A 25809-nucleotide genomic window follows, 5' to 3' on the forward strand; every position below is an offset into this window, starting at 1 on the left:
AGAGGGGTATAAAAAGAGAACGGCCCCTTGTTCAGGGTTCTTGGTTCTTCTTTTTCCTTTTCATTTTTCTTTGGACCGAGCATTTAGCCTTTAGACTTAGACAGTTTTCATTCCTTGTATTTTTTGTTTGTATTTAATAAAAGTCCAAATCCTAACCTAACCTATTACAAACTCCTAACCTTTGATTAGGAGTTTGTAATAAGACCGTCTAGCGTTTTTTTTTCGTATTTTTCTGCCTCTCCTGTGTTGCTGAGAACCCGGGCCTCCTGCTCCAAAGACTTGACTTCGCTCCAGGTAAGTAGGGCGTCCGTTTGAGGGCTACATTCTAAGACACTGTATATGGGCAAAAAACATACTGCACTGACATACACAGGAGTAGCGAACTCAGCCAGGCATTTGGGAAGGGAAATCCTATGCTCCAGGGCAGACAAAAAACCAAAAAGGCTTTGTTAGCAAATTTATTTGGCGCGTCAAATTGTTTGAGAAGCTAAAGTCTAGGACCCGTTGTGGTCTAAATGCACATCACACACCCAAGCGAGGATACGGAAATCTGTCTCATAAATACAAGTGTGTTTATGGATAGAATCTAAATTATTATAGATCCGTTGTGGTCAATTGAAGTTCTTATATGTTACAAGAACTGTCATTTAAAAAAAACCTTAATTTCAATTTGACAAAGCTCCCAAAATAATAGGGTAGTTGATCTTCCCTCCGATCCAGACAGACAGACGAATGTCTGTAGTGAGTTTTTACCCTCTCTCAGATTTTGATGACAAACAACTATGGCAAATACAGCTCTGAATTTCTTCCTCTTTTAATGAAGTTAACCACATTTTGAAGTACAAGTCGAAGGGAACAGGGAATAGCGACTAAGCGATAGAGAGAGACTCTGAAGTGGTCTATTTTCCTTAGCCCCTAAAACCCAAATTAGGGATTTTGATTCAGATAGGGAGAGCCTCTCCATCAAGTCAATCCTCTTGTACAGTCAATCCTCTTGTACAGCCTAAACCCGTCGAAAAGGGGCCCTCGCACCAGACACACACACTGAAAGATACTTCCTCTTTTACCCTGTGATATTATCACAGTCCGAAGACGAACACCAACAGGAGTAGCGATCTCAACTGTGTTAAATGGAATCCCTTTGGACACCAGAGTAGTCACAAAACGCACACCTCCTCTTTTACCCTGTGAAATCCTCACAGTCCGAAGACGAGCGCACCCACACCTACAGGAGTAGCGATCTCTACTGTGTTACGGGAGCCCCGTATACACCAGAGTGGACACAAAACGCAACAATGTCCATGCAAGGAATTTTGGTAGATTGGTTTGATGCCCTGACACTAGGCAAATAGCAAAAAGAGTCTAGAGTGAAGATGAGACCAATTTATGTATTAAAACCTGAAAGTTTAAATGTCAAGATGGAATTTATCAATGGGTGAAACTTTGCACGCACTGCTGAGAGATGAAGAATCGGTGGAAATCCCTCAAAGTGGCCTATTATAAGGCTAAAACGCAAAACACAAGCTGCTCTAATCTGGCCAAATTCCCCTATTTAGCAGTCATCAATGAAATTCAGGGACAGAATGTGTTGAGACTCATGACGCAGATAGAACTTGTACTGCACGTTGCTGCTTTATCCAGCATATGCTGATTACCATGCAAACGGGAATATTCCGTTTCTGCTACACATGGAAACATCTTATTCTGAATACTCCTATAACCAGAACATGGTACTTAATCAGAATATGGTGTGCATGGGGACATAGTTAGTGATAGCAAGATAATCCTTCACAAAGGGCCCCTGTTAAATGACAAGAAAACAACACATTCATCCTCTGGAGAGTCTGACTACTTTATACTATGTGCATTGTTTATGACAATGAAAGCTTCAAATATGAATACATTATTCTGTTCATTATTCATAAATATTCATCATATTCTTCATTCTTAAAATATACAAAGACAAATACAACTAGGACATACAAGGTTTTTTTTCCAATTTACATTGTATATTTGTTAATCTATGTTATTTGTAATAACATAGATTCTCATGTGTTCACCTACAGTATATAATATAATGTATTATTCTAATACTGTTCATTCACTCCATGTACCTCAGTAATAAATGTGACCTGGCCATTCAGACTCTTTCATGCTCTTTCCATTCAGTGAATTCACATTGTTAATCCAAAGTGTTTCACAAATAATGAGCAGAGAACAGAACAGAAAAGCTGGGAGTGCATGTTGTCCAAGCTGGAGCTGTTTAATGGTGTTTTTAGGAAAGCTTGTGAAAAGACGACTGTGATAATAAACCCTGCTGCAGAGTAGGGCATGACTGAGTTTTTCTAAATTAGTTTTTTGTCTGAATGAGTTTTTCACATAAGGCCTCTAGGTCTGGGTATGTTTTGAGATGGTAAACAGCTGATTTAGTTATTGCTGTTAAAAAAAAAAAACTCAGACTACAATCATTTAAAGGAGTAGTCAGTGATTGTGCATGATGTCACGTTTGTTTATGTTTATATTTAAATTCCTTAGCAGATGATTTTGTCCAAAACAGCATACATTATATTCTAATCAAGGACCAAACAAAATACACCATAGAGGTAGCACAAAATGTAGTTGAATTTGCAACTCTTCGCAATTATCCAAGTCATTAACCTAATTGAAATTACTTATATTATAAAAGGAAAAAGACAACATTTGCATACAAATCACAGATATATTGACAAAACAGTAGCAAAGCACCATTCAAATGATCCATTACAGATTTCCAATTAGATTTGCTTGCTACTATGCAAACACACACAGATCATTCAGCTGGTGTTTTTCATACACACACACACACACACACACGATATTTCAAAGGGTTTGAAGCCTTGACATTACATAGGACTTTCATATTGAAGACACCACTATGCCACTGGCTATGGCTCAACCTCCCGGAGGCTTTCCACCCATGTCAGACAGCATCAGGTCAGTTTTTGTGTAAGAGTCAAATGTCAGCTTCTGTGCAAGTTCTACTAAGACATTTTTGTACAGCTCATTCATTTATAATTTCACTGCATACCAGTGGACTGTCTTTACACCTGCCTTTAAATAGACTCTAGCTAACAGAAAAGCCAGGGAGTAAGCCTAAGGCAGTGTGAACTGTCGTGCAAATTCAGGACGTTAGATGTGGTTAGATGTGTAGTGTGGAAAGAGAGTGTGTGAGTTGAGAGGTATTCAATGACCTGTGCACATTGATTCTGATTGCACATAGATTCACATTGATTGTTGATGAGTTTTACTAACAAGTATTTCTCCTGTGAACTGATGAGTCTGGAGGGTGTGCACTGCTGAAGCATGTCTGATAGGTTATTAGGTCCTGTTCCATTTACTGATTTATAAACAAGCAGTAGTGTGTTAAAGTCAGTTCTGTGACTTATTGGAAGCCAGTGGAGAGTCTTGTTTCCATGAGAACCCTAGCTGCTACATTTTGTATCACCTAAAGCTGTTGGTCTTTTTAGGAAGGCCCGTGAAAGTAATTAAACCTACTGAATATAAATGCATGAATGAAGTGTTTTTGGTTCTTTTCTGCTCATCCTGCCGTATGCTTTTCATGTTTGCCCACGGAAGAGCAGGGAGGTATGGAATGTTTTTTGTGCCAAAATTAAATAAATAAATGAAATATGAAATCAATAAATGAAATATGAAATAAATAATTAAAAGTTGAAATAAATAAATGAAATATGAAATAAATAAATAAATAGTTATAGTTAAATAAATAAAAAAAATTCAAATACATAAATAAATAAAATATTAAGTGTAAAAACCATATATACATTGACATTGACATTTACATTCCATATGCACGGTCTTGCAATGTGCCATGAAATAAATAAATACGTCAGTCACCCATCAAGGCGGGACCTAGCCGCTGATTGGTTGCTGCCTGAAAAAAAAAAAAATTGTGAGCATGACTGGCTGTGCGTTACCAGGACGTAAAACATCTAGTGCTGTCAAAAATCCTTGTCGGCTGCTGAGTTATACCCTCATATTGAGAACTAAAAAGTCTCTGGAAAGTTGTGGACACAGCTTGGGCAATGTAGCAAGCTGGCACTGACACATAATAAGAGTTCATGGCATGGGCATCTCAAGCTTTATTGTTTATGTATCATATAACAAATGAGGTGAATTCAGCTCAAGTGAAGTTAACTGGGACATCTGGGCACCCTACTATAAATAGAAGCAATAGCAAAGTCGTTTGCCATCGATAGAAGTTCGCTTTCTGTAGATGTCTATAACTAGCTAAGGCTTGTGCTAACTATTAGCGCTAGCTCTAGATGTGCACATAGCATGTCTATCAACCCTCAGACACAGCAAACAGACCCATCAAATGACAGAACGCTTTCACGCCTGATATCTTCCCAAAAGTATGAATTTAGAATTAAATCCTTGTTGTTGTATGTTTCGTGAGTTATGATACAAGTCTGAGTTATGTCCTTGTGGTCCAGTGTGGTTCACAGGTAGCAAGCCAGTACAGTCTGACTCAGAGCTGGATCACTTCGTGTTATTTCAGGCAGCAATCAGTGGTTAGGTCCCGCCTTGATGGGTGACTGACGTATTTATTTATACAACAATTCGGTTCTATGGAACTATTTATTTGTTTCTGATTGGCCGAGAGACGTTCCATGAGTTGGAATATCCCTGGACATTTCAACTCAGACTTTGCACAGCTAATAATAAATCACTCCGCGATACAATGCCTCCACCATTTCAAGCAATGGGTTACTCCTTAGCAAACCATAACGAAACAGTGCTTCACCACATCTGTGGATTAAGCCACACAGTCAACTCAATGTAAGTAAGATAAACGAGGATGCTAATTGTTCTCAGCATTGCCAGCATTGTGTATAATATGATTGTCACTTGGAGGAGACTTGTAGATAACTAACGTTAGCATAACTAGCTAACCGCTGCTAACGTGCTATGAAATAATTAAGCAATATAGCACTCGTGATCGTGGGATTGGTCATGGATATTCCCACGGGTGTTGTTCGGCCGTTGCCACGAGGCCGGAGGCCGAGTGGCGCAGGCAACAACAGCCGTGGGAATATCACATTGCATGACCGTGCATATGGAATGTAAATGTCAATGTATATATGGTTTTTACATTTAATCTTTTATTTTTTTATTTCACATTTTTTTTATTTATTTATTTAACTTTTTATTTATCTATTTCATCTTTTATTTATTTCAACGTTTAATTATTTATTTCATATTTCATTTATTGATTTCATATTTCATTTATTTATTTAATTTTGTCACAAAAAACCTAATAGGCGACCAAAAAAGGTCCCAGAACAAAGCCATAGTGCCATAACTTGTTGCAAATGGAAATAAAATAATTAAATACATTTGAGTGGTCGTGACTTTGTGATTTGTCTGTTTTGTTTGGCTTGCAGGGTGTCTCCTTAGGCTACATCTACACCATTTCATTTTTGTTTTAAAATGCAGAGAATCTGACACCTCGTCTACACCAGATGCGCGGCGTGTGTGTTCCGTTGTGCTGCGTCTTGCATCTCATTTGCAAACTTTTAATCAGAACTCAACTGCTTGTCAGACCTAGAAAAGCCTTCTGCTCAACCTTTACGAACATAAAAACACACACACTCTCATAATTAGTTTTCTTCATTCAGTCTCATCTCACTGTGGTAATGAGACCATCCTTTGCACTCTATTACTAGTGAGAGAAGAACTGAGCTGTTGGGAGGTTAGGAGCTGAACAGTCAATAAAGATTTTCATCATAATATAGATAAATGTGTTGAAAGGAAGTACACCTCTGAGCCTGCAGTAAATCACTATGCATTTTCATATAAAGTCTGACTTATATCCAATGACACATTCAAAAAATACCATTGACAGCACTTCTGATGCTTCACTAAAGGGAAGGAGAGATATACTTCTCTGCATAGTCTGTCTGCCTCTTCACCTTCTCCATGCTTGTGTACTGACTGTCCACTGGCCTACTGTTTTTACTGCTACACTGTTTACAGGCTATATTAGCACATTTGCATAACCCTTCCCTCCCTCCCACAGCCTGGATTGTGGCCGTACTTAATACTGGTAATACTTAACTTGACCAATGGCTGTAACCCTATTACTTCAACCTATTCTTGCACTGATATAGTTTTTTATATTACTTTGTCTACATTATTCTCTTATATGTCCATATTTATTTTATGCTGGTCTCTAGACTTTATTCTTGCACTGTCGCACTTACTTATTTGCACCATCACCATGACACTCACTCTCATAGAGCACCTTACCATGTATACAGAATCACAGGCTCAGTCCCTTCCTTGTCAGTGCAAGTGCCTCATGCTTATTCATCCTTAAGCACACTATGTGTATATTTGATTTAGTTTTATTTAGTATATATTTTTTATTTTATCTTCTATCGAAAACGTGACCAACCATTTTGCTCGAAAATTCTAAAACAATGATGTTTTTTAATACTTCAAAATAACATTTGCTAAATTAACCTTACATTTTTCAGTAGCCATAAGTGTGTAGATTTGAACAAAATCTAGTTTGGCTTTTACTACCTGAAATATCCGATTTTGTTTACCACGCTCGGATCCTTATCCATAGTGTCAACGCACATACATTACACAATCTCTGCTATCGGCATCCCAGGACCATGGCCAGCTACCAAGACAAAACTCCTCCTTCAATTTCAATTTTATTTGTAAGGGACAATGTGCAATTAAAACATAAATGTAACCATTTGATGCATTGCACCAGAGCTAGCCTTAGGCTAAGTTACATCTGCAGACCCACAGGAAGGACAAATACAAATACATTTAAAAAAATCAAACATCACTCAATAAGTAAAAAACAAGTAACAAATAGCAATATATTACATTTCGTATCACAGGTACACACACACACACACAAACACAGTAAGAGACAAACTTGCACAAACAGATAGGAGCCAAGGCTTTTCAAATTTTGTAAACTGTACACAAATTTGAAAACACTCTAAAATGAGGGCATGGAGAAATATTGTTGCAGCCTCTATGGAAAGAGAAGATCTGTCTAAAATTTGCCATGTTGTATTCAATAGTTTTCATCATTTTCTTAATGTGTTTTTTGAAGTTGAGATTTGAGTGTAATACAACACCAAGATATTTAAATTCAGTGACAGTCTCAATTTGTTCACCCTTTAATGCAGATGATTAAATCTGGTGTGTGAAGCTTGGTTTTGGAAAATAACATGCCTTTTTGCTTACATTTAAATTAAGGCAAGATTGGTCTAGCCACTCAACCACTCCATCCAGGGCACAGCTAGTTTCTCAGCTGATAGCAGAGCTGATGTAGCATGTGTGTATAGAACAGTGTTGTCGGCATACAGTATAGTTGTACCTCTACTCCATGACAGTACTGTGGAAGGTCTTTGATGTAGAGACTAAAAAGAAGTGGGCCTAACACAGATCCTTACACACCCATTGTGCACTTCAAATTGCTAAAGCACACATATTTGATTTTCACACACTGTATTCTGTTGGATAGGTATGATGATATTCAAGCAAGTGTATTAGACGAAAGGTTGAAGTTGGGGAATTTAGATATAAGAACGTTGTGATTTATGGCTTTACACAGTCTAGGAATACAGCTCCAACAACTCATCCTTGTGCTCCAAATCAAGCATTTTTATGAGTGAATGTTCACAAACGTTTGACAAACTTCAAGGCAAACAGAAACCTGTCTGCAAAAGTTCCCCTATTGTTTGTGAATCTGAACGCACCTCTGTTGGTTGCAGTCTTTAGAATGTTCAGAAAAACAACTGCGAGCTCCACACTGCTTAGACAGTAGGCCTATTCGAAAAGCCTGACTTTAAAAAGTTCAATTTCAGCCAACTAACAAACACCAACAAAAACACCAACAAACACAGATTGGTGCTCACTGACCCAACTGTGTTGCTGTTTTTTGGGGCGGTGTTCAAGCACCCCAAGATAGTGCACACTGACCAATTAAACTAGCTAAATAAATAAATATATGACAAATGCTATGACAAATTAAACTACATGTATATCTAACATATATAAATCTACAGAGAGATCCATAAAGACGTTTCGTAGCGTCTCTACGCATCTCGTAGCGTACCGGAGCGTTGCCAGCATAGGCATAGGCCTACATATAGGCTACCTATTGTTTGTGATCAACAGGCTCAGGCTGTATTTTTTCTTGTAATATTTTTTTTTTTGTAACATTAATAGGTCTATTTGTGTATGGTAGGCTACTTGAATCACGCAAAAGAAAGCGCACTTTAGCCTATATTGTTCATTAGCTTAAGATTTAGATTGAATGCGAAATACTCAAATAAAACGAAAGTTGACAGGGGACAGTTAAATGTTTGTATTATGCTATTTTTGTAGCCCTACATGCTCCAATAGTGCGAAAGAAAGCGCCCTTCGCCTGTTTCATTAGCCAATAGAGAGCCTATTGTGATGTTGAGAGGTGTGAGATAAAAATAAAGCACATAAATTGGAATTATTTTAGCTTGTGTGTGATTTAGCACGGGCATGGGTCGGGTAATGGGCCAAATATCAACAGGTCTAGGCCGGTGCGGATTTAATTTTGATATTATCACAGGTGACGGGTCAGATCTGGTGCTGAACTTTGCGGGTATGGGCGGGGGCCGTATTGGACTCTGAGGACTCTGAGACACGGTTCTGTATGATGTCCTCACCATGCTACTCTCTCCGAACAAGACACAATTTTCCTAGATGTCTGTATCACATTGGAGTGCAGGGCATCAGACACATAACCAGCCACAGTCAACAGCAGCCCTGCACAGAGAGACTTCCTCTTAATTATGATTTAATTACACCAAGTCATCTCAGCCACTGCTTAATTAACTCCGTCAACCTCCTTCAGACGGTCCCGATGGTCTGTTCTCTAGACGCTATTTCATATCAAACGTATCTTTTCAGAAATGAATTTAGCTCTATCACATCACACTGCCAGAACAGATCATTGGGTTTGGTACAGTCGCACCAAAGCTCACTGATAACAAAAATAAATTGCCGTATGGTGATTGGATTATTAGTGCAAAGGACATACGCATACCGCAAACAACAACATATGCAGAGACACATACACACACACACACACACACACACACACACAGTCTCATGCAGATTAACCCCAGCTGAAAGGCAGTACCCATTAACAGCTGGACTGAGACAATGCAGATAGATCCCTTCCTTGTCCACTTATAAAATAATCAAATAAAACACCACTGACCATTAAACAAATTGCTTCCAGGCTGGGGACTCTCGTAAATGTGTTATAGGCATGATAATAGCCGTGGTTTAAACTCAGGGCACAGAGCTTGTGTGGGACGTGATTTCAGTTTTCATAGCCTAAGCCACTAGGCCATCAGGGTCTGCTCACCTCATAGCCTGAGCCACTAGGCCATCAGGGTCTGCTCACCTCATAGCCTGAGCCACTAGGCCATCAGGGTCTGCTCACCTCATAGCTGAGTTTATCCAAGTCTCTACTCTTTGTTTGTTCTCTGATGTCCACAATAGTACAAAAGATGAGCACGATAGCACAAAACAAACATACGCAAACTGTGAATAATGTACTTAGTGCACATACGGTCTATCATATATCAAAGATACAGTATGTCCCAGAGAAAGTCAGATAGTGCTTATGCCCTGATAAATGTACAGTATCAGTTTATCCACATGCAAAGAATATATAGAGTAAAAGGCTTAAATAATGTAAAAATATCATATAATTCTCCACCCCTACACACATTAACACAAAGATAGTCTGATTGCAAGATTCCATTGTCAAACTTTCTGTCTCCTTCCTCTGATAGTTGTTCAATACTAAGCAATATGATTTAGGGCTGCAGCTATCGATTCTTTTTGTAATCGATTAATCTAGCACTTTATCGATCGATTAATCAGATAAAAAAAATTTTTGCTTTTTAAACAACCAAAACACATAATGCATTACGAAAATGACATGGCTGTAAAATGATCAAGCAATTGGCACAGAGGTATTTATTCTAACTCCAAGATTAGGCTACAAAACTATAACCTGACCCTAGCCAGATGAATGTCGTTCCGCTTAGCTCCGCCTAGCTTCACTCACATCCATCTGGGACCTCTTCCATTGAGAGTGATTTCTCCAACCAACTTTATGGTTTAGCCAATCAGGACGCAGGGCGGGAGTTTCATAGATGTGACATAGCGTAGAAGCGACTGTGAGTCTGTTATTAGCGTCACGGGTTGGCTTCGATGTGAGTGGTTGAAGTAGCACGTCAATAGATGACGGACAAGTGGCTTATTCAATCATATGCAAGCATTTTTTGATTAGGCCCAGCCTTCTGAAGCAACACTTCAATGGATCGGTTCCAGATGGATGAGTGGAGCTAGGCGGAGCGAAATTCATCTGGCTATTGCCAGGTTAACAAAACTAAGCCCATTTATTGCAATTTACCCATTTAGCGTTTTTAAGTGCCAGTGCCATCAATTAAATAATGTTCAAAATGCTCTCTGTAAAATTGCAGCCTCTTGTGCATGACTTAGCTGGGCGAACAAAGCTGTCCATACTATGTTGTGAAGTGCTGGGAGGGAGAAGAGGGAAAGCAATTTAATGTATTATCGCCTACAAGTTTCATGCTGTAATCTAGACCTGACATCAACATAAATATCTGTTTTATGTAGATTTCTACACCTGCAGCATTTACCATTAGGCTACTAACAAATAATTTTACCATTAGGCTACTAAAACATAGCCTACCATTAGGCTACTAACAAATAATTTTATCATTAGGCTACTAAAAAATAATTTCTGGGGTGAGCCTATTTCCTATGGTAACTTAGCAACCTGTGTGTGTGTGTGTGTGTGTGCACGCGTGCGGTGCGTGAGGAAAGATGAGGGTGCATGCATGTGTGTGAGGGGTTCTTTTTTAGGCATACTGTCTTGCAATTGAACGTGACTAAGTTTACTTACTTAAAAACATCAAAGCTAAACAAGCCATCACGACATCGCTACAAATACAGTATGTCAGCCAACATCAATGTAGGCTATAGGCTACGTAGATAGATGATAGATAGGCTAGAACAGTGGTTCTCAACCTTTTTTGAGCAAATGCCCCCCTTACCTTACTTTGATCCTCTGGCGCCCCCCCCCCCACACAATTAAAAAAAAAACTACACCCCCGAGTAGGCTATAGGCCACTCACACTCATGCTATATTGCTTAAATAAAAAAACGAGCCCATTTCTGTGCTGTTTTGGTTTCTTCTGGAATTATAAGAAAATGTCCCTATGAGCCTAGTTTATTATTAAGCAGATTTAGCCCACTGTTAGAAGCAATAGGAGACTGGTTGGGTAAAAAACACTACCACATCAGCATTGGTTGTAATGATTTTTTTTTTTAAATCAATAGGAACATTAAATGTAGGCAACAAGATGTGTCATTTTTATCATGGACAAAAATCAAGTGCACATCACGTGAACAACATATGCACATCGCAACAATCCAACCAATCACAAAACAGATTCTGCGCGTGAGAGCAGCTGCAGAACAACAGCGAGCGGGGCTGGGGACATGAGTCCGGGCGTGTGCAGGCCCGAACTGCACTGTATGACCACAGAGCATAGACAGTAAAATGTAGCTGGGACAGTAGAGGGGTTAGAAACCCATGAATGAAAATAGCCTATTTATTTCAGGTAGCCTATTTTTGCACCAAAAATATGTGAAAACCATGGAAGTTTAAAATGTAACAAAACAAAAAAAACCTCTCACGTTCCCTAGGTTGTATGAACGCCCCCCAGGGGGGCGGTACCACCCCCGTTGAGAAACCCTAGGCTAGATAGATTGTTAAATAGCCTAGCCTACTTTTTTTTGACGCTTGGTGAAACAGCATGGAGTCGATATTTAGGTTCAGATGCTTGTTCTTTTCCTTTTTGAGTATGTAATGATCCCAAAACTTTACTTGAAAACTTTAGACATTCTCTGCCATTTATGGATATCTTGACTCCATCGCCATCGCCAGCTAAATTCAGAATGTATCAATTCATTCACGCTAGTGGTGTGCTTCCTGAACAACGGTCCGTGTGGAACAATCAGATCCCTGCGCGTATAGTGCGCATCATAGGAATTTAACGAGGCTTCGAGGCAGGGTTTTTGCCTCGAGTAATTTTTGTAATCGAGTTAACTCGATGAATCGTTTCAGCCCTAATATGATTCTCAGGATGCCTTGCACGTAGCACCTCTCCTGTGTCTTCATCACTCAGAATATCGTGGTGAGACAAAAAGTGGGTTGGATAACAAACGTATGGTAAACAACAACAACGTGCATTTTTATAGCACTTTATGAAGACACCCACAGCACTTACAACAACAATAACAACAATGTGCATTTATATAGCACTTTATCAAGACACCCAAGCGTTTTACAGTGAAGGGGGAACTTCACTAACTACCACCAATGTGAAAATAACCTAAAGGAGCCATGGGCGGATTATGAACTTTCGGGCCCCTGGGCCCAGATGTATTAAGGGGCCCCCACTAATTGTCGTATATGTGGGAGGGGGGTTTTGGAGGTCCTCCCCCAGAATTTTTTTAATTTGTTTGATGTGATCTCCTGTATTCTGGTGCATTTTGGCCAATACTAAATTCAATCAGATTCATAGCCTACATCCTGATTTGTTGATATTGAGGCAATGATTCCATGCAAAGGCTTGGGCTTCAGGGCCCCCTGACCCCTTGGGCCCGGTAGGCCCGTGCAGTAATCCATCCCTGAAAGGAGTGCACGAGATCTTAACCAATAGGAAGTCACTCTTGAATAACATCATCGATCTGAACCAACCTCCAACCATCTGTCTTAAGGGCGGTTCACACCAGGAACAAATAACTATAAAGATAAAAGCGTTCACACTGACCAATGATAAAGAAAGTCTCTCCTTGTGTTGATGAATGTGATGGCTAAAATTTTGATGGATTCTGATTGACTGTCAGCTTTTTATCGTTCTCAAAATTGCTCTGAAAGTGATCCCCAACTATACTGTTCTTCATGTTGTTATTGTTATAGTTTATGTGTGGATGTCTTCATTCATATTAGCTATAATGATATTTTTTGCTGTTCCCCCCACTGTAGCTGGATCCCTCCCCTGGACGAGCCTCGATGGCTTCCCACTGCTTTAACGCCCAGTCATCTCGACTGAAAGAGACAGGCCTGACAAAAGAAAACAGCCCAGAAGTGAGGAGGTTATTCAACATCCACTTAAAGCCAGACAGAGACTGGCGGTTGCAACAGCGGGGAATTAGAAAAGATGAGAAAAGATGAGTCCCTTTATCCCCTGCACCTTAACTGCATGGGTGGAGGGTTGGAGGGGGGTGGATTCAATCAGCACAACAACTCCTTCTTCAAAGCCACCTGGGATTGGCTGCCAGCAAAGGGCTCTGTATTAGCATCTATTGATAGAGAGAGCAGCAGAAATATGCTTCTTCTCCGGTAATAAACAGTTTCTACATACAGCAAATTATACAACAGTTAGGTCCGGTCAAGCTATTTATTACAACCCCAAAACAGAAAAAGTTGGGACGTTGTGTAAAATGTGAATAAAAACATAATGTAATAATCTGCAAATCTATAAAACTCATATTTAGTTGCAAAAAGGACACAGACAACATATCAAATGCTGAAAATGACAAACTTGGGAAAGAGCTGAAAAACAAATTGGATGGCTGTGATCTTTTGGACCTCAGATGGTACTGCATTAACCCCAGACCTATTTCCAGACCTGCTATTGTATGGCCTCAGGAAAACCTCTGATAACCATTGTCTATATGCACAGTTTGATACTCAATTCAAAAACTGCAGCCAAAATTGTAACTGCCAAAACCAGCCAAACAGCCAAAATTGTATTGAGACATGATACAGAAAATGACACCGTCTTCTGGGCCTGAGCTTGTTTTGAATGGACTGACGTAACATGGAAAAAGGTCCTGTGGTTAGATCAAAATTTGCCATTATTTTTGGAAATCATGGACTCATCTGGGCTAAAGAGGAGAAGGCCTATCCAAGTATCCAAGTGCTCAGTTCCAAACCCAACATCTACGACGGTGTGGAGGAGCATTAGTGCCTACAGCATGAGCATTGTGTACATTTGGCAAAGCACAATTAATTCTGAATGATGTATACAGATTTTGAGCAACATATACTTACTGCCATCCAGGGAATGTCTATTCCAGGGAAGACCTTGAATATTTCAGGAAAACAATGCCAAAATAAATTCTGCACATATTTAAATTAGGGCTGGCCGATATGGCTGAAAACTGTATCACAATTTGAATGCAACAGTTTTGAACAAATTCGTGCAGCGTGCTAATGATGCTAACCGGATTTAATAGCAATTTAGCCAGTCGTCTTGCACGATTGTGAATGTTTGGATTACATGCGCATGCTGAGGAGGGATGCACAGATTGAGAGGGAGAGAGAGAGAGAGAGAGAGAGTGCACGGGGCAAGGACTCATTGAGTCTGTGTTGAGGTAGGCCTACTTCTATCGTCTACTCTGGTAGAGTTGCACATACTAGCTACAATGCAAGATATATTTAGCCTATTTATTTATGGGCAACGTACAGTAAGGCGGGAGGTGTTGCTTTTATTACATTGCATGTAAATGCAATGGACTATTATCACTGTTCTTCTTATTATTGCATTGCATGTAAATGCAATGGACTATACATACAGTAGATTTCTATGCAACGCCACAAAACATGCGTCGCTAAACCAAGAGGCAGAAAGCACCATAGAACAGCATAGAGCAATACAAAAGAGCACAAGAATAAAATGAGTTTTTCATTCAAAATCACGATGGTTAGAGAATGTTAAATATGTTCAATATTCCTAACGGAATGCATGTCTGCGCCAAAAATGACAAAATACGATGTTATATTAATAATGCAAATGAACGGCAAACTTTGAAATATAGTCTGAAATGAGATGTTATTATCATTGAGACAACAGGGGTATACAAAACAATCCGATTGTAGCTTACAGCAGCCAACTATTTAGGTTAAGTTTATAATGTTGTGGACGGCCACCAAGCATCTTCTGCCCCAAATTTTTACATTTGTGAACTTTATACTTTTTGAGATATTTACGATAAAAGAGCAATAAATTCCCATTGAGTTAACATTGACCGCCTTGGCGGCATTATGACGTGACCTCTGCAGCTGAAAGCAATCAAAAGCTGAACGTGAGCTACCACTGTGATGTAATGTTAGCGTTATATGTATGAAATGATGGGTCATCAATAACTAAACATTATTTAACGTTATAACGTTAGATAACGTTAACGTTAGTGAAATAGTTGACGTAAGCACCTTCCTACGTTAATATGTAGGCTATTATGTAAGGAAACCCACTGTTAATCAACGTTAATATGTCGTCAACTTTACAGTGGCCGATTAGCTGTAGGTTTCGATAGCTAACGACAATCAAACGTAATGCACTAACGTCACATTCGTTCATTAGGCCTACTAATCAGCAGCGCTTTAAGTAGAACGTTAACGTAAACCAGAGAAGTAGGCCTACAGATACTAGCCTCTGGTTCTATTCAACATCAGGTCACTTTCAGTGTTTGGAATAACGCCAATCAAAAGAATGGCGTTAGGTAATGAAGTTATTTTTTCACTAACGGGGTAATCTAACAAATTACTTTTCTCGTCATTACAACGGCGTTAACGTTACTGGACGTTAAATGCGGTGTGTTACTATGCATTGATTGAATAAACTGTGTAATCCGAACGCACCCTGGATCACAGCTAGTAAGGAGGTGGGTTAATAACGACGTAAGCAATTATGATTGGCTAAGGCAGAGTCATGTTTCATGATAGCCAATCAGAGCCAGCGTTTTTTTACACACTTGCCAGCAGCACGTGCCACACACACCCAACAGCTAAAATAGAGATTCGGAATTTTAAACAGCAGAGAGGTCAGGAGGAATCCGAAAAGTTGCCATTTTCAAGGTGGAGATATAAGCACTACTTCAAATTCATCAAGGCAAGAACGTGCATGTAATGTGTACATTATGTCCAGGAGCGAAGACTTTCAACAGCGGGGAATTAGAAAAGATGAGAAAAGATGAGTCCCTTTATCCCCTGCACCTTAACTGCATGGGTGGAGGGTTGGAGGGGGGTGGATTCAATCAGCACAACAACTCCTTCTTCAAAGCCACCTGGGATTGGCTGCCAGCAAAGGGCTCTGTATTAGCATCTATTGATAGAGAGAGCAGCAGAAATATGCTTCTTCTCCGGTAATAAACAGTTTCTACATACAGCAAATTATACAACAGTTAGGTCCGGTCAAGCTATTTATTACAACCCCAAAACAGAAAAAGTTGGGACGTTGTGTAAAATGTGAATAAAAACATAATGTAATAATCTGCAAATCTATAAAACTCATATTTAGTTGCAAAAAGGACACAGACAACATATCAAATGCTGAAAATGACAAACTTGGGAAAGAGCTGAAAAACAAATTGGATGGCTGTGATCTTTTGGACCTCAGATGGTACTGCATTAACCCCAGACCTATTTCCAGACCTGCTATTGTATGGCCTCAGGAAAACCTCTGATAACCATTGTCTATATGCACAGTTTGATACTCAATTCAAAAACTGCAGCCAAAATTGTAACTGCCAAAACCAGCCAAACAGCCAAAATTGTATTGAGACATGATACAGAAAATGACACCGTCTTCTGGGCCTGAGCTTGTTTTGAATGGACTGACGTAACATGGAAAAAGGTCCTGTGGTTAGATCAAAATTTGCCATTATTTTTGGAAATCATGGACTCATCTGGGCTAAAGAGGAGAAGGCCTATCCAAGTATCCAAGTGCTCAGTTCCAAACCCAACATCTACGACGGTGTGGAGGAGCATTAGTGCCTACAGCATGAGCATTGTGTACATTTGGCAAAGCACAATTAATTCTGAATGATGTATACAGATTTTGAGCAACATATACTTACTGCCATCCAGGGAATGTCTATTCCAGGGAAGACCTTGAATATTTCAGGAAAACAATGCCAAAATAAATTCTGCACATATTTAAATTAGGGCTGGCCGATATGGCTGAAAACTGTATCACAATTTGAATGCAACAGTTTTGAACAAATTAAGTGCAGCTGCTAATGATGCTAACCGGATTTAATAGCAATTTAGCCAGTCGTCTTGCACGATTGTGAATGTTTGGATTACATGCGCATGCTGAGGAGGGATGCACAGATTGAGAGGGAGAGAGAGAGAGAGAGAGAGAGTGCACGGGGCAAGGACTCATTGAGTCTGTGTTGAGGTAGGCCTACTTCTATCGTCTACTCTGGTAGAGTTGCACATACTAGCTACAATGCAAGATATATTTAGCCTATTTATTTATGGGCAACGCAAAGTACAAGGTGGGGAGGTGTTGTTTTTTTATTACATTGCATGTAAATGCAATGGACTATTATCACTGTTCTTCTTATTATTGCATTGCATGTAAATGCAATGGACTATACATACAGTAGATTTCTATGCAACGTCACAAAAACATGCGTGCGCAACCAAGAGGCAGAAAGCACCATAGAACAGCATAGAGCAATACAAAAGAGCACAAGAATAAAATGAGTTTTTCATTCAAAATCACGATGGTTAGAGAATGTTAAATATGTTCAATATTCCTAACGGAATGCATGTCTGCGCCAAAAATGACAAAATACGATGTTATATTAATAATGCAAATGAACGGCAAACTTTGAAATATAGTCTGAAATGAGATGTTATTATCATTGAGACAACAGGGGTATACAAAACAATCCGATTGTAGCTTACAGCAGCCAACTATTTAGGTTAAGTTTATAATGTTGTGGACGGCCACCAAGCATCTTCTGCCCCAAATTTTTACATTTGTGAACTTTATACTTTTTGAGATATTTACGATAAAAGAGCAATAAATTCCCATTGAGTTAACATTGACCGCCTTGGCGGCATTATGACGTGACCTCTGCAGCTGAAAGCAATCAAAAGCTGAACGTGAGCTACCACTGTGATGTAATGTTAGCGTTATATGTATGAAATGATGGGTCATCAATAACTAAACATTATTTAACGTTATAACGTTAGATAACGTTAACGTTAGTGAAATAGTTGACGTAAGCACCTTCCTACGTTAATATGTAGGCTATTATGTAAGGAAACCCACTGTTAATCAACGTTAATATGTCGTCAACTTTACAGTGGCCGATTAGCTGTAGGTTTCGATAGCTAACGACAATCAAACGTAATGCACTAACGTCACATTCGTTCATTAGGCCTACTAATCAGCAGCGCTTTAAGTAGAACGTTAACGTAAACCAGAGAAGTAGGCCTACAGATACTAGCCTCTGGTTCTATTCAACATCAGGTCACTTTCAGTGTTTGGAATAACGCCAATCAAAAGAATGGCGTTAGGTAATGAAGTTATTTTTTCACTAACGGGGTAATCTAACAAATTACTTTTCTCGTCATTACAACGGCGTTAACGTTACTGGACGTTAAATGCGGTGTGTTACTATGCATTGATTGAATAAACTGTGTAATCCGAACGCACCCTGGATCACAGCTAGTAAGGAGGTGGGTTAATAACGACGTAAGCAATTATGATTGGCTAAGGCAGAGTCATGTTTCATGATAGCCAATCAGAGCCAGCGTTTTTACACACTTGCCAGCACACGTGCCACACACACACGCAACAGCTAAAATAGAGATTCGACGAAACAGCAGAGAGGTCAGGAGGAATCCGAAAAGTTGCCATTTTCAAGGTGGAGATATAAGCACTACTTCAAATTCATCAAGGCAAGAACGTGCATGTAATGTGTACATTATGTCCAGGAGCGAAGACTTTGTCGACATCCGTTGTAAGCAACTCTAATTTAATGAAGCATTTCACACACAGATCTAAAGCTAGTGGCCAAAAACACTGATACCTCCACCACAGATGATAGCTTGCCATCCACTAGCAAAGAAGGACTCGGAGCAAAGTCCTCCAAGCAGCAAAAGCTAGATCTTTCTGCCTCACAACAAAAACCTATGACACAGGCTGAAGTCAACCGTAGGTCTGTCGATGTGCAATATCTTGAATTTCCCCTTGAGGATCAATAAAGTATCCATCTATCTATCTATCTATCTATCTATCTATCTATCTATCTATCTATCTATATATCTAATAAATATCGAAAGTTATGTAGCCTACAAACACCTGTCTGTTCTACTCATTTCAACTAGCTGCTCAGAACTGCTCAAAAAATCCAAATTCTTTGACATATAGCAACTTTTTTTTTTTAACAGTAACGCAAATAGTTACTTTCCCTGGTAACGAGTTACTCTTATCATAGAGTAATTCAGTTACTAACTCAGTTACTTTTTGGAACAAGTAGTGAGTAACTATAACTAATTACTTTTTTAAAGTAACGTTCCCAACACTGGTCACTTTCCACAGGTGTATAGAATCAAGCACCTAGAATAGATTATGAATGCAGACTGCATGGTGCTTGATTATAGCCTAGGCTACTGTGTGAAGGGACCTGATGAAACTCATCATGGGTTTCATTCATGGCATGAAAAACGTTACTTGTTGATGGTCATTAGGGGTGGGCGATATATATCGTCTGAGATAATATTGTGATTGTTGTTTTAACGATGTGCAATTTGACATTATCGAGTATTTAAATTACTTATGGGGAAAAAACACTCGAAATCACGCATTGAGGACTCATACATTTCCAGGAGGTGTATGCAGGAGTGTATGCGGGAGGTGTATGTTCAAGTAGCATTGATGAGACAGTCACATTTTTTCCTACACGGTATTATATGGAGAGAAAACATTAGCCTTTGAGTATTTTAATAGTCAGTTGTAAATTGACTGAAGTTCGCTCTAAATATTTACGTTTACCGATTATGCTAACCGTTAGCATCTCCATTCCTGGATTCCTCATATACATTAGCCATAAGCTAACACATTAGTTTCTATTCTATAACTTGGAATGCTAGCCTACATGAGTGCTCTTCAACAAAACATAGAAGGAAATAACTGATATGTACTCTGTTGGTCTGCTTAGTTTTACAGTGAATCTTATGTAAAGGTTTGAAAGAAACTTCAGCTTCAGACTTTCTCTTGGGAAACTGTTAGGCCTATTCATCTTCTCTAATGTAGCTGGCTAGACCATGTCATTGCCACACCCAAGTGGGGGCAGAATTGGAAATGTGTCAGAGTGACAATGCATTGGTTGATTTGGTTAAAAAGTCACAGGTTAGGTTATTGTTTATTATTGTAATGATGCTATTCATAAATAATGAGCTGTAAAGTAACTTTACCTTTAACAAAAACATTTTTTAAAGGATATCGACTAATTATCGTTATCGTCAAAATCACAAAAAATATCGAGATATTTTTTTTTTTCCATATCGCCCACCCCTAATGGTCATAACGTTATAGCTTACCGTTCACATTTTAGTTAAAGCTAACAAATATGCTCCTGTGTTTATTTTACCAAATGTTTAACGTTGTACACCGCTTGTTTGTGTATCAAATAGGCCAGGCTACGTTTTCATTCTACACTCCTGATTCTTATATAGCCTAAGTAAACGGTATGCTATAGTTCGTCTATTGATGGGTTCATCAGGTCCCTTTCCACAGGTGTATACAACCAAGCACCTAGATTATGAATGCATTGGTGCTTTATTAATACTCCTGTGGAAAGGGACCATATGAAAGCCGTTAGGAAATGGACCATACGACTAAAGTCTTGTTAAAACACACTACAGAAACTGAGCTATAACGTTTGTGTTGTCAACATAGGCTACAATGTATACTTGGCCTACTCATTTCTGCATTGTTCTGGTCTATAAATTAAGGTGTACCCTGGCAGATGAATCAAGTTTTCCAGTTGTAGTAACCTACATCTAATCTGTAGGAAAAAATGTGGCTGACAGACCTAGCAAGCTGTTCAAGTTATAGTTGGTTATCAAGATACTTATTAGAATGATCCTTCCTTACTCATATGATTATCAACAGCAACAACAAACCCTTTGCCTGCAAAGTTTTCTAAGCTGTTTACGTTTTATATTTAAAAAATATGATTAGCTATCACCTATACTAAAACTGAAAACAATAAAACACAGAATTCTGCTTTGTTTGCAATTTAATATTATAGGCCAGTATTTAACTGCCAGTAGCTTGATGGTGCATCAATTGTATTGTAGGCCTACTCTACCTTTTTTTTTAAATTGTCCTAGAATTTAATTGTCCTAGAATTGTTGAGAACTGTTTAAAAAGCTTAAACTGTTTACCATGTTAGCCGTTACGTTATAATGCGTCAGCCTAATGTTATGTAACAACTTCACTTAAATACCTTAGTTGTATTGAACAATTGTACAATTGCAGACATTCCTTGTTTTGGTCTAACTGTTAAACTTGTTTGCTTTTGCCTTTTAGCTACCAGACCAGACCAGTGGTGATGACCGTGTATGACATTACATGTGTGCCTGTCAACCATACATCTCTGACAATGTTGCTAGCAACATACCTACTAACATACATTCTTACAAACATGTGACCATATCTCAACATATCTGTGCACATACCATTTAACCATACTGAGACTTATCTGAGATCTACACTGAGACATTCTGAGAACTATATTGTTGTGTGAGGACTACTCACTAACTATATGGAACATGTATACCTGTGTGAATCATATTTGTCAACCATTCATATCTTTGAACCTGTCCTGTGACATCTATGAAACTTAGCTGTGCTGTTAGGCCTGAGCTGTGCTGTGTGAAAAATAAGATTCTAACCTAAGTTCTGTCTAAAACTGATCATCTGAAGGGCTGACTTTTATTCTACAGTGATATCACCATCAAATTTGACCTAATGTCAGACACCAAACAGGACGAGGACCACAAAAGAGTCACGTTCAAAAGTTTATTTAAGGGTTGGGGGTTAAGGGGGTTTCAGGGGTTCCGGGGGGGGGTACAGGAGTTCCAAGAGTCTGCGGTGTGTGTTCCCCAGTGCCTAACAGCCATGGCAGGAGCTGGATGATCCGGGAAGTCCTGGGGGAACACACACACAACAGCAATTGAAACGAAGCAGCAGTACAGTCAAGGACTAGGCGGTATTCGTAGAAGAGGGACGGAAGGCAGGTCAAGATTACCGGGGCTGGAGAACACAGAAGTAGTCGAGCGGGTCCGGGATCACAGGCAAAGAGTCAGAGGCGTTTTCCAAAACAGACAGGTAACTGGTGCTGGTTGCAGACGATCTGACAAGTGTGGACTGAAAAGCAAGGCTTTATATACAGGGCATGATGAGTGGTGAATGCAGTGCAGCTGGTAGGTAAACGAGGGTGAGGCAGAGCAGAGCAGGAACAGGTGGAGGTCATCAGACTTCAATCAGCGCGTGTTACCAGGCAGAGAGAGAGCTCATGACACCTAATACCATTAACTGAGGCCTTTAGCTGTTGCTGCCAGTTCAGAATTAAAACTGATAAATAGATAGATAAGAGAAGTTTTGTAAGAATGCAAATTCAGTAGACATCTGGTTTCTCCCTGATCATTATTGGTTTTGAACATTATTGGTTTTGAACTTTAAAATGAATTTGAACTTAGTTTTTTGTCTTCAAGCTTGCATTGGTTGTTAAGTGTTCATTAGTGTGTTCTGAGTATCATTCTGCTGTTGTTTCTGCAGTACTGTATTAAAACAAAGAATGTTGATCAATGTTGAATTAACAATTTATTTGTACTGACTGTCTCATACTCTAAGCTAACATCTAACCAAGTACTGTAAGTGGTTTTCAAGAATACTGTTGTAATCTGAATAATCATACTGTAAGTAATGTAAAGTAATGTAATCTGAATAATCACACTGTAAGTAATGTTATACACAGCGTTTTTTTGCATTTACATGCAATGGTAATTCCCTGGAATTATATTTTCTAGTTGTCTATTTTTATTATTCTTCTTCCGACCAAATTTGACGTTTAATGACACTAAAACCACTGAACCGTTTGACGTCATTCAAACACTCCTACAAAGGTCTTGAAACGGACAATTGTACAATGTAATTTTTACATTTGTGAACGTTATACTTTTTGAGATATTTACGATAAAAGAGCAATAAACTCCCATAGAGTTAACATTGACTGCCGTGGCGGCAACTTTTAGCATTATGACGTGACCTGCAGCTGCAAACAATCAACCGCTTTCTACCACTGGAGCTGGAGCTGTGAATCTGTTCTGAACGTCTTATCGCCTGCCGTGCTACTTGCTCGTAAACTCTCCTTCAGAGGCACATTTCTCTAATTACAGACAAGGTAAGTGGTCCGATTTTTGGTATTTGACTCATTTAGGTCATCGTCAAACATTAGGCCTATGTTATGTAGCATTCTACTATAGACTATGTATGAAATGATAGGTCACAAGTAGCCAAATTCGGTAGTTCTAACGTTAGGGTTAAATACACCTGTGGGAAGGGACCTGATGAAAGCCATACTGTTTGGAAACGGACCATATAACTAAAGTATTGTTAAAACACACTACAGAAGTTGAGGTATAACGTTTGTGTTGTCAACATAGGCTACAGAGTATGTTTAGTTGGCCTAGGCTAACGTTACTCATTTCTGCATTATTCTGGCCTATAAATTAAAGCATAGCCTGGCACACGAATCAAGCTTCCCAGTTGTACATCCTAGAGTAGGCCTACATCGTTATCTGTAGAAAACATGTGGATGACAGACCTAGCAAGCTGTATAAGCTATAGTGTAGTTGGTTATCAAGATATTTAATATCAGAATGGTCCATCCTTAAGACTCAATTTATGATTATCAACAGCAACAACACACCCTTTGCCTACAAAGTGTTCTAAGCTGTTTACTTTAAACTGTTTGGCTATCAACTATCCTTAAACAGAAATGAATAAAACACAAAATGTTGCTTTGCTTGCAATGAAATACTATAGGCTAGTATATTTAACTACCATTACAGATTTATGGTGCAACAATCTCACTTAAAATATCTAAGTTGTATTGAACAATTGTTCACATTCCTTGTTTTTGGTATAACTCTAACTTGTTTGCTTTTGTCTTTTAGGTTCCAGACCAGTGTGGTGGTGACCGTGTATTACATTACGTGTACCTGTCTGTGTGCACATCCTGCCAACCATATATCGCTGACATTAACACTTACATTCATTCCTTAAAAACATGTGACCATATCTCAACATATCTGCACATACCCTTGAACTATACCGAGACGTAGATCTGAGATCTACACTGAGACATTCTGAGTATTATTTTGTGACAGGAGGACTATGCCTATGGACAACTATATGAAGCATGCATACATTTGAATCATACCTGTGCTGTGACATCTATGAAACTTAGTGGTGCTGTTAGACCTCTGTTTTTAGACCTGAGCTGTGTGAAAATTAAGATTCTAACCTAAGTTCTGTTTAAAACTGATCATCTGAAGGGCTGAATCTTATTCTTCAGTCTATATCACCATCAAATGTGACCTATTACAATTAACTGAGACCTCTAGCTCTTACTGCCAGTTCAGAATTACCACTGAGGATAATATGATTGGCATTATCAAGTTCTGTAAGAATGCAAATTCAGTAGACATCTGGTTTCTCCCTAATCATTATTGGGTAACTTTAAAATTGGTTTCAACAACTGTGATTTTTTTTGACCAAGCGTACATTGGTTGTTAAGTGTTCATTAGTGTATTCTGAGTATCATTCTACTGTATTAAAACAAAGAATGTTGATCAATATTGAATTAACAATTTATTTTTACTGGCTGTCATATACTCTAAGCTAACATCTAACCAAGTAAGTGGTTTTCAAGAATACTGTAAGTCTATGTAATCTGAATAATTATACTGTAAGTAATATGTTATAAACAGCAGCTTTTTTGCATTTACATGCAATGGTAATTCCCTGGAATTACATTTTCTAGTTATCGAATGTTATACAACAATTGGGTTCTATGGAACTATTTTTTTATTTTTTTTTTAGATATTTTTTGGGCTTTTGATGCCTTTACTGATAGGACAGTGGAGAGTGACAGAAAGCGAATGGGGAAACGAACCCGGGTCGCTGGCGTACGGTGCAGGTGACCCAGCCAGTTGTGCCACAGCTGGGGCCTTGGAACTATTTATTTGATTGGCCGAGAGACGTTCCATGAGTTGGAATATCCCTGGACATTTCGACTCAGACTTTGCACAGCTAATAATAAATCACTCCGCGATACAATGTGAAGATTTGACACAATGTTCTCATCCCAGCTCTCCACTATGTTAAGCAATGGGTTACTCTTTAGCAATCCATAATGAAACAGTGCTTCACCAGATCTGTGGATTAAGTTACAGTCAACTCAATGGAAGTAAGATAAACAAGGATGCTAATTGTTCTCAGCATTGCCAGCATTGTGTATAATATGATTGTAATTATTATTAGTATTGATTATAATATGTGGTAATCATTATTATTAGTAGTATTGATTATAATATGTGGCAGTTTTGGGTCGTTTAAGAGGGGTCTAAAGACATTCCTATTCAACATGTACTTTTTAAGCGCTTATGTGTTATGGTTTGTATAATATTGTTTTATTTTCATTAGGCTGTTAATTAATTTGACATTATTGTTTATTATTGATATTCTCCTTAATGTAGTCTTACCATGTCATTGTTTTTATATTATTGATTGAATGGACATTATTGTT

The 25809-nt window shown here is 38.8% G+C and overlaps 1 protein-coding gene and 1 long non-coding RNA gene across 5 annotated transcripts in view; one reads left to right on the forward strand and one right to left on the reverse strand.

Annotated features, from left to right (window-relative positions):
* Window positions 1–25809, reverse strand: part of rxfp1 (relaxin family peptide receptor 1) — a 119952-nt gene that overhangs the window by 69262 nt on the left and 24881 nt on the right. The gene's annotated exons all lie outside the window — the stretch shown is intronic.
* LOC125307404 lies at window positions 83–21906 on the forward strand. The gene is made up of 3 exons (XR_007195704.1): window positions 83–294; window positions 13169–13270; window positions 21525–21906. It is a non-coding gene; the product is annotated as an uncharacterized LOC125307404 (long non-coding RNA).

This window comes from Alosa alosa, chromosome 14 (genome assembly GCF_017589495.1).
Source record: "Alosa alosa isolate M-15738 ecotype Scorff River chromosome 14, AALO_Geno_1.1, whole genome shotgun sequence".
In the NCBI taxonomy this organism is placed as follows: Eukaryota; Metazoa; Chordata; class Actinopteri; order Clupeiformes; family Clupeidae; genus Alosa; species Alosa alosa.